At 38.5% G+C, this 8,811-nt stretch overlaps 1 long non-coding RNA gene across 1 annotated transcript; it reads left to right on the top strand.

Moving 5' to 3' along the window:
- The first annotated feature begins 2,423 nt into the window (after positions 1 to 2,423).
- On the top strand, positions 2,424 to 4,781 carry LOC128380659 (uncharacterized). The gene is made up of 3 exons (XR_008323492.1): positions 2,424 to 2,438; positions 3,490 to 3,585; positions 4,680 to 4,781. It is a non-coding gene; the product is annotated as an uncharacterized LOC128380659 (long non-coding RNA).
- Positions 4,782 to 8,811: the final 4,030 nt, after the last annotated feature.

Raw genomic sequence — 8,811 nt, 5'->3', positions numbered from 1 at the left:
CATGGCGGCAGGCATAGGTTATTTCATCATTTTCTGTTAAATGACTGATGGCATTAGGAGCTGTGGTTAAAGTCATGTTTGGTTATTGAACTCTTTAATGGTAACAGTATGATTGTATCTATGTGTGTTTACATTTCTTTCTGTCTTATGTTGCACATGAAATCTGAAGTGATTGAATGAATGATGAGCACTGATTAGTCAGGAATAGTCTGCCTGTTTATTTATTAAGAATACATTAAGAGAGCATTTATTAGATATTATCTAAGCTTTTAAGATACTTAAAAGGCTTAAAGCAAACCAATTAGATTAACTGCCGATTAAGATTAAGATAATCATTGACAGAGTGATGAGGAAATGACATAAAAGTCATGAAAGTGAGTCAAATCTCAACACCCAGCCATAAACAAAAGTTTATATTCAGTGTGATTTACACTTTCGAGGACACTGTTTCTTTGTGTGATACAAAATCCACGGTTTGGTTCATATCGTGGTTTTGGTTCGGTTTATATTCTTTTCTGGGTGGTTTAACACTTAGTTTCTCATATTTTTAGACTGGATGATGTCATCAAGGCAAGTAGTTGTAGTAGTTTAACACTAAACAACAGTCATGTATCAAGGAAACTGTTAGATTATTACATTATTTTACACACACTGACAGCGTGAACACAGGCGGGCTCCGGGATTCCCCTGGAGAAACTAGTTATCAGGAGGGATTCTAGCTGACCCAGGAAAAGATCTAAAATACAACAAGCTGACTCTAAAATGAAACGTGTACTTATCCCAGGCTACATTATAAAGCCTATTTCAATAAGTACATTGCAGGATAAAAGAGAAAAACACAGAAGGAAACTGTTTTATTGATGCTGCTCAAATCCATCTGTGGCACATGGAATGCTACTCATCGTAATAATAATAATAATTAAAGCTGCAAGCAGCGATGAACGGGCCCTCGCCACCCCATGCATGTCGGTTTACAGATACAATAGGGCTTCGTACTGGTCAACACTTGGGCCCTAATAACAACAATAATAATAATCATAATCATAATAATCATCATAGTCACCGTAGTAGATCAAGGTCACTCGTCAACGTAAAATGGGATCATTTATTTGTAACCGATCAACCGTTGTGCTATAATAAAAGCTATAGATATTTACTTTGTAGAGATATTTTGCGTTTGTGTAGTTTGGCTGCTTTGCTTTAATCAACCTGCATCTGTAGATGGTGAGTCTCTCTCAGGTCTGCACTGTTGCAAAGCTTGGCACGGAGCAAAAGTCTCCATTCTCCATAAGTCCCATGTATAATAATGTAAGGACTCTGCATCGTGCCTAATGGAAAAAAAACAAACTTCACTGTGTTACTGGCTTACGTTGCGCATGTCACGGACCAAACAAACCGAACAATACACATTTGCCCCAAACCTTGACAAGCGTACCGAAACGGGACAGATTTTTTTTAATGAACCACTCCATCTGTAATATCTGTACATACACAGCCATGTAAACCACAGATAATAACAGATAATCATGGTGTAAGAAAAATAAAGGCTAAAGTAGAGTTCGCTGCGCTATTGGATTTAAACACTTAATTCAAAAGTCATCTAGGTTATTGTCTCATATCTAAAAATAGTGTGTTTTTTCCATCACATTTTTGTCTTGAAAATGACAATCTACCACTTATCCTGGTTCATATTACTGTCAGTTTATTATGATGAAGTAATTTTTATTGATCATCAAAGACAAATCTGAACACATCATTTTAGATTCAGTATGAGTTGCACTTTTGAGGACGTTGTTTCCCTGATGTGCAGGAACTGATGACTAATTAAACACTTAATTCAGAAGTCATCTAGATTATTGTCTCATATCTAAATATAATGTTTTTGTTTTTCTTAGCAGCTCCTCTACCTCCTGTGATAGAGGCAGAGGAAGGCGATGATGTCTGGTTGCCGTGTCAACAGCATCCTGAAGTCAATTTGACAGGTTCACTGGTGGAGTGGACTAAAGATGGCCGCCTGAATTTTATCCACGTTAACAGACATGGATATGACTATCTTGAAGACCAGAAGAAAGAGTTCAAAGGCAGGACGTCCCTCTCTCATCCAGGTCTGAACAGAGGAGACGCAACGCTGAAACTTTCTCCTGTCCGCTGGTCTGACAACGGAACGTACAGGTGCTACGTTAAGAAACGGGATGCCGACCATTATATAACCCTCCGAGTTGGTAAGTTTGCTCAACGTCCTGGTTGATCTGAAAATGTTGTCTTAATTTAAGTTGTGAATCATTTGGGAAAATTAGTCTTCTTTACAAGTCCTTTTGCACAATTTTCTCTCTTTTTTTTTTTTTTTTTTAAAGTGGGAAAAAAAGTCCAAACTGACCGACCCGAAGATGACTTGAAGACAACTCCAGCTCCAGTGCCTACCGAGCCAGACCAACCTGGTAAATGACTTGAAGATGTTCTTGTGCAGTTGCTTTAACACATTTCATTATTACACTGTGAGAATTATAGGAATGATTGTGGGCCTCCATGTAATATCTACAATCAAGACATTCAGCTGCACATTTTTACACAACTCATGAAGTTAAAGTGCGTTAACACGCTTATTTAAGCGATATCTCACAATCATAACTTTGACTTTTGTGCTTTGAAGTCTTATGAGATTTTATTTTTTTTACTATTATTAGCATGGTAATGCTAGCAGGTAGGTAAGAAAGTGAAGCAGCAATATATTTATTTGTAAATTTATCAAAATAAGAGCCTTTTTATTAAGACGGCTCTGTTTTTAAATGTTCCTGAATGAACTACCACTAACTGAGCCAGATGTAGTCATGTTTACTTTTTAGACATTGACTCTTTATACACTAATATCGACCACCAGCAAGGCTTGGATTCACTAAAACTTTTCTTTAAACCAGACCGTTGAAAAGAAATTATGGATGAAGCCTGAGGTGCTGAGGACTTCCCACAATTTTACTGTAAAAAACCCACAAAACTTGAGAAAACGTGCCACAAAATCAAACATTTTTGATCGCAACAAACAAAATCAAAATGGTTAACTCTAAGTTGTTTTGTGATTGTGGAGAGGTGTGTGTGTGTGCGCGTGTGTACACATCTGCTAAGTAAAAACTCACAATTTGAGGCTTTTATGATCCCCGCAGGTTTCGTTATGTGGAGAAAAGCCTGAAACACTAGAAACAGCTCCACTCTCAAACAGACGCAACACAAACATGAATATCTTTTAGTGAACCTCCAGACAGCACCGATTGTTTTAATGATGCACATTTCATGGTGCTATCAGCGTCCGCAATACATTGTCTGTGAATTGGCCTCATTGCTTTCAAAACTGAGGCGTGTTAGAGAATTTAGACTTTACTGTCCACAGTTTTAAGTGAAACTACTTTCTGCTTCCCTGTAGAGACTATTGACAGCTTGATAAGTGGATTAGCTCAGATAATGGACCCTAAACTAAATTGAATAATGTCCTTTCAGTTGGTAAACTCTCTACGGCCATCCATGGCAGTGTCATTCCCATTGTGACTGTGACTGTCATCTTGGTCATTGGAGCTCTGATCTACAGATGTAACGGTAAGTCACACATTTAACTTATCCACAGCTTTTTAATATCAACATTTAAAGCCTTGGTATGTGATCATAGTTGTGAGTCAGGGGTCTCTGTCCAGAAACAGATTCAACTCAGGCTACATCCATATTTCTTTGTGTATGGACACACAGGAAGCGACAGCAATGAGTACTTGTTGAGGAACCTCTTGGGGGTTTTTAATTTTTATTTCCATGTCCATGTGAACAGATTAGAGTTTGCACACAGGCTGCTGTGTCGCTTCACTCACAGATTCAGGGTTGTAGAGAGCCCCTCTGGTGGGGAACTCCAGCAGGGAGAGTCAATGACACACTTTTCCACCAAAGCAGTTCCAGTGCTGGTTCGGGGCCAGTGCTGGATTTAGAACTGACTTTCCTGTTACAGCAGGCAAAGAACTGGCTCTCAGCCAGAAAAACCGGTTCCAGAGTGGCATCAGTTCTGTGCTGGACTAGAGGAAAGAACCGGTTATGTCAGGGGGCAGGGTTATTGACCAACAACAATAAACAGGGCCGCACGAAGCACCATTTTTAAAACGCCAATGAAGAGTGAAGCCATGGACGCATCTAAACAGCAATGGTCTGACGAGGAGACAAGCTGCCTCCTTGCCGTATGGTCGTCGGCAGAGGTTCAGGGAAAACTTAAGGGACCTTCGCAGACCAAGCCGGTATTTGTTCAGATACAGTGGGAGATGGCTGCAGCGGGATACGTAACTGATATAATCAATATAATCAATAAAAAAACCTCCTGTGTGATGAGGTGTATGTGGTAGACACAGAAGTAGAAGAGTAGAGTGTCTGTTCTCTGATATTTATTAAAAGACTTCTGGAAAAGGAAGGCGGCTCTCGTTTGAACCTCTTCTAGGTCAATTGAGCATCTTTTTAATTTTATTTTTGATTGTCCTGTTGGCTTCACTGAGCTGAAAGATGCAGCTATGGTCTCAGAAACCAGATAAATAATCACACTATCAACGTGTAAACTCAGCCAGTGATCACAGAGTCAACCTCATTCACTGCTAGAAAGTCAAACATCCTTAAATTGTAAAAGCTCAGTGTGTCACTAACTGGTTGTCATGTTGTCTCAGAAAACTTTAGGATGATGCTCGGACGATGCATGGGAAGAGAAGGAGAAGGAGAAGGACAGACGGAGCCAAACAAAGTTGAGCTGAAAAACCTGATGAACCACGTAGAAGAGAAGAGAGTGGAAAATGGCCTTAAAAAAGAACAGGAAGTTGTGTATAGAGAGTGTTAAAGAAACCGTTAACATCTGGTATGTTTGAGGGAACAGAGTCTTTCTATCTAGTCTCCAAATTAGTCAAACAATGAATTTTTCAATCACAAGTATGTAGAATAATTTTTAATGCTGCCAGTAGTTTGAACAATGAATGTCAACAGTTTATTGTCCATTTCTTTTTAACTTCTATTCTTCAGTGACTTGTTTGACTGTTCTTCTTTTACTAATGACTCTGTGCCTAATGTACATCTTTATGTAACTATAGAGTAGATTTTTATGACTGGCAAAACATAGAGAAACTGTTTTTTAGACTCATCTCACTCAGTCTGGATCAAACATCAGCAGGAGCCTCATGCACAATCAATAACTTTGATCAATTAATAAGCAAAGTGGAAAGTGCAGTAATGATGATGATAATAATAATACTAATGATAATTAAAGCTGCAAGCAGCGATGAACGGTCGGTTTACAGATACAATAGGGCTTGGTGTCAGATTGCATCCTCTTTTAACAACAGTAAAACCTTCTGTAGGCACCCGGAGCGATTTTTCAGATACAAGATCTCTTTTCTTTTAAGGGAACTCTGGCCAAGATGGCAGCGATACAAACAAAAAATAAATATACAGAAGCAACTCCCAGAGTCTCATTCCTAAAAACAGACAGGAGGAAACAGATCTGACCAAAGAAGCCATTATTCATTGGAGTTGTATTTGCCTTTAAACCTGTAGGAGCCAGGTATGAATTTGAGTATGGTGCTCCTCCCAAACAGCAGGGGGTGCGCACTGATTTATTTTTAAAGGGTCAGGGGTTTTTGGGGGTTTTGTATTAAGAGCAAACAAACTAAAACTAAGCGTTGTGTTTAAACGACCAATAAATAATTTATCAACAAGTTAAGTAGTCTGCGTATTGAGTGCACGTCGGAAAATCTAACCATTAGCAGCCAGTAGTGGCTTTAAGTTTAGGACTAGTCACTACAAAACCCTTCACTACATTTTTAAATTTTCTAATTAGGATCAACTCATCCAGCTGCAGGTCTGACTGTAAGAGACTGCCATTAGATAGACAGAAGTGAATATTCAAACCTATATCATATTTATTTATTTCTGAAATAAGCTCAGGTTTTGTTTTGTCACTCTGAACACACTGTCGTCTCTGCATCCATCGATCATATCACATGATCAGAGATGACAGAGCCCACACACTCAGATCTACTCAGGTGTTGAATGTGGTGACGACATTCAGACTGCGGGCACAATTGTTTTTTAAATGTTTTATTTTTTATGTGACTCATAACAGCAACGGAAGCACAAATATTTTTAGTTCCCGTTTGAGCCACTTTCATATGTGGTCCTAAAGTAGATAACGGTTAAATCATGATTTCACCATAGCTCTGTAAAGAACCAAAAAGTGTTCTTCCACTTCCTGTGTGTGTGTGTGTGTGTTCGTGTGTTCTTCTGCTGTAAATATATGCACTTTATATATTTGTCCTCCCCTTTGTCACCATTGCTGTCATTATGTGTACCAGTATAACTGTTTTTGTTGTAATTAATATTTTAGGTATTATTAAATTGTTGTTTTTCCCCAAAATATAATAATATATTTTCCAAATTCTCTCCAGTGTCTATTCATAGTTATTATAGTTACTAGATTCTTTTGTGACATTGATACATTTCCTGTTTGCTGTATATTTTAACTTCATTGTTGTACTAACTATACTCTACTCTAAACCAGGGGTATTCGATTCAAATTCACTGAAGTCCAATTTTGAGGTGAAAATTGTGAACATCTGGAACACTATAATGTCTGAAGTAGCATTGTAGTTGCATCAGCATCAAGTGGGTGGACTTTGATTAGCTATTACTAGGTCACGTGATGGGGTCTCCGCCGATGCAGACATGGTATAAAAAACAGACTCGGAGCATATCTTATTGCTATCCAGCCTCAGGATGAGACCCGCGACATGCCATGAACATTTCAAGATTCCTTGCTTTAATTCGATAATGAAGATGTTATTTGTGGCGTCCCTGAGTGTTTTCTACTCTGCTGTATTTGTCACAGGTACGTTTTAATTTTTCTTTTAACCCTGTTTATCAATAATGCATTATTATTTTATATTATTATTGATGAACAGGGTTTCTCTTCTGTCGCAGATAGTAACGTTATTAATAACTTTTGTATCAGCTGTCAGAAGTACTTTGCAATGCCACGTGCTTCGGTACGTTTATTTAACTTTTGATTTAATCTAAAGCCCCACTAGGGGGCGCTTAAGGAAGCGGAACTGTGGGAAGTGTTTGGTCGAGCTCCGGCCTATTTTTTCTTAAACTATAATTTAATTCGGCATTTTCTGTAAAATTAATGTGAATATCACTATTTAACATATATGAGACACCGTGGAGCAAGTTTGAACCGTGAACGTTACTCCAGTCTGGACCGAGCTCGGTAAATAGAAATACACTGAACTCTGCGCAATGAGCTCCGACAGGCCGCTTGTTCCGAGTGTATATCGCTGTTATCTGGTCACAGCTAAAGAAGACTTCTCAAAGGTGAGTTCAAAGAGGTTTTTAGTCTCAGAAATGTTTCATATGTTTCAGTTATAAGGATCGACGCCGACAAGTAGTTTCAGGAAGTAGCCTAGCTGTTCTCCATAATGCGCAGTCAATTTAAACTCGACGTCCAACGTTTAAAAATGTAAAGAAACTCCAGTTAAATTAAACCAAAGTGACTCTGGTTAGCTTTTTATTTAGTTATTGATTATAAAGCAGCTCTTCTATTTGCTTTAGGATGTTTTTCATTAGCGGGTTTTGGGGCTTTCCTTCCTGGTGACGCAGTTTAGCAGCGCTCGCTGTAAACAACAATATATATAATTAGCCTATGTAAACGGTGAGAAATAAAGTTTCCTTTCTTACAACAACACGAACTTTTTTGTTTATACATAATATACACCCACAATTTATAGAGGCAACGTGTACTATTTTAGCATAAAACGTGGTATGTTAAAGACTCCGCTCTTCACTAAATGAATCAGCTGCTTCTCATCGACCAGCAGGAGGTGAATAGAAACGGGCCGGCTGATAAATAGCAGAAAATAAGATTTGTGAAAGCGTGGAGAGAAGAACAATGTTCAGTTCAGTGTTGTACACAGTGCGAGAGTAGCAGCTAGTTGATTTAGCAGCTGAGAAAACATACTGATGGACTGTGAAGGTGAAGATGTTCTGCTATAAGGTGTAGTCAACACATAAAGACAGTGTTAGTTACAGTCCTTCTTGTGACTGAGTCTCTGGCTGCAACATGAACTATAGAAAAACAGCTGCAGTTTGAAAGTAACTCAGCGAAGCTAATTTAGCAAATATGCTAGGCATATGCTTCAAACTTAACTTGGGCAAATCTTCCACCTAAACACATCTTTTACCTTGATGTGTGACCCTAAGTTACAAACATCAGCCATTAATACAATCCAGCACACGATCATCTCTGATACAGACAGTGTTTCTTATCTGCTGCCTCAGGAGACACCAGCAGCATCTCCTGAGGCAGCAGCCGCCATTACCAACCAAGTTTAAGGTGACCTTGATTTAGCTCCATCGAGATACTGGCTCCTACCTCTTCCTCTACTATTAACATTGTATGTTTGTATAAAAATGTATGTAGGCATGTGTAAAATTTGTATTTATACTTTATGCAGGCTGTTATATCAACTCAAGGTAAAGTGTCACAATCATTCAGTGGAACAAATTAACTGTAGTGAAATCAAAGTAGTAGTAAAGTTAAACAACTTAAGAACAAATGTGAGTCATTAGTAAGTACATTCACAGCTCATTCACATCTCTATCTGGTGGCTGCTCTGTCCAGTCCACTCATCTGTCAGAGATGTAATGTTTGTATTTTGGGTCTTGCAGAGAAACCTAGTTCTGGTTCCACTTTTTAGTGTCTAAACCACTGAGGGAAGTTTTGCATCTAGAGATAGAAATTGTAAGTGATCACTA

Source organism: Scomber japonicus, chromosome 2, assembly GCF_027409825.1.
Source record: "Scomber japonicus isolate fScoJap1 chromosome 2, fScoJap1.pri, whole genome shotgun sequence".
Lineage (NCBI taxonomy): Eukaryota > Metazoa > Chordata > Actinopteri > Scombriformes > Scombridae > Scomber > Scomber japonicus.
This window is presented reverse-complemented; position numbering and strand designations above follow the sequence as displayed.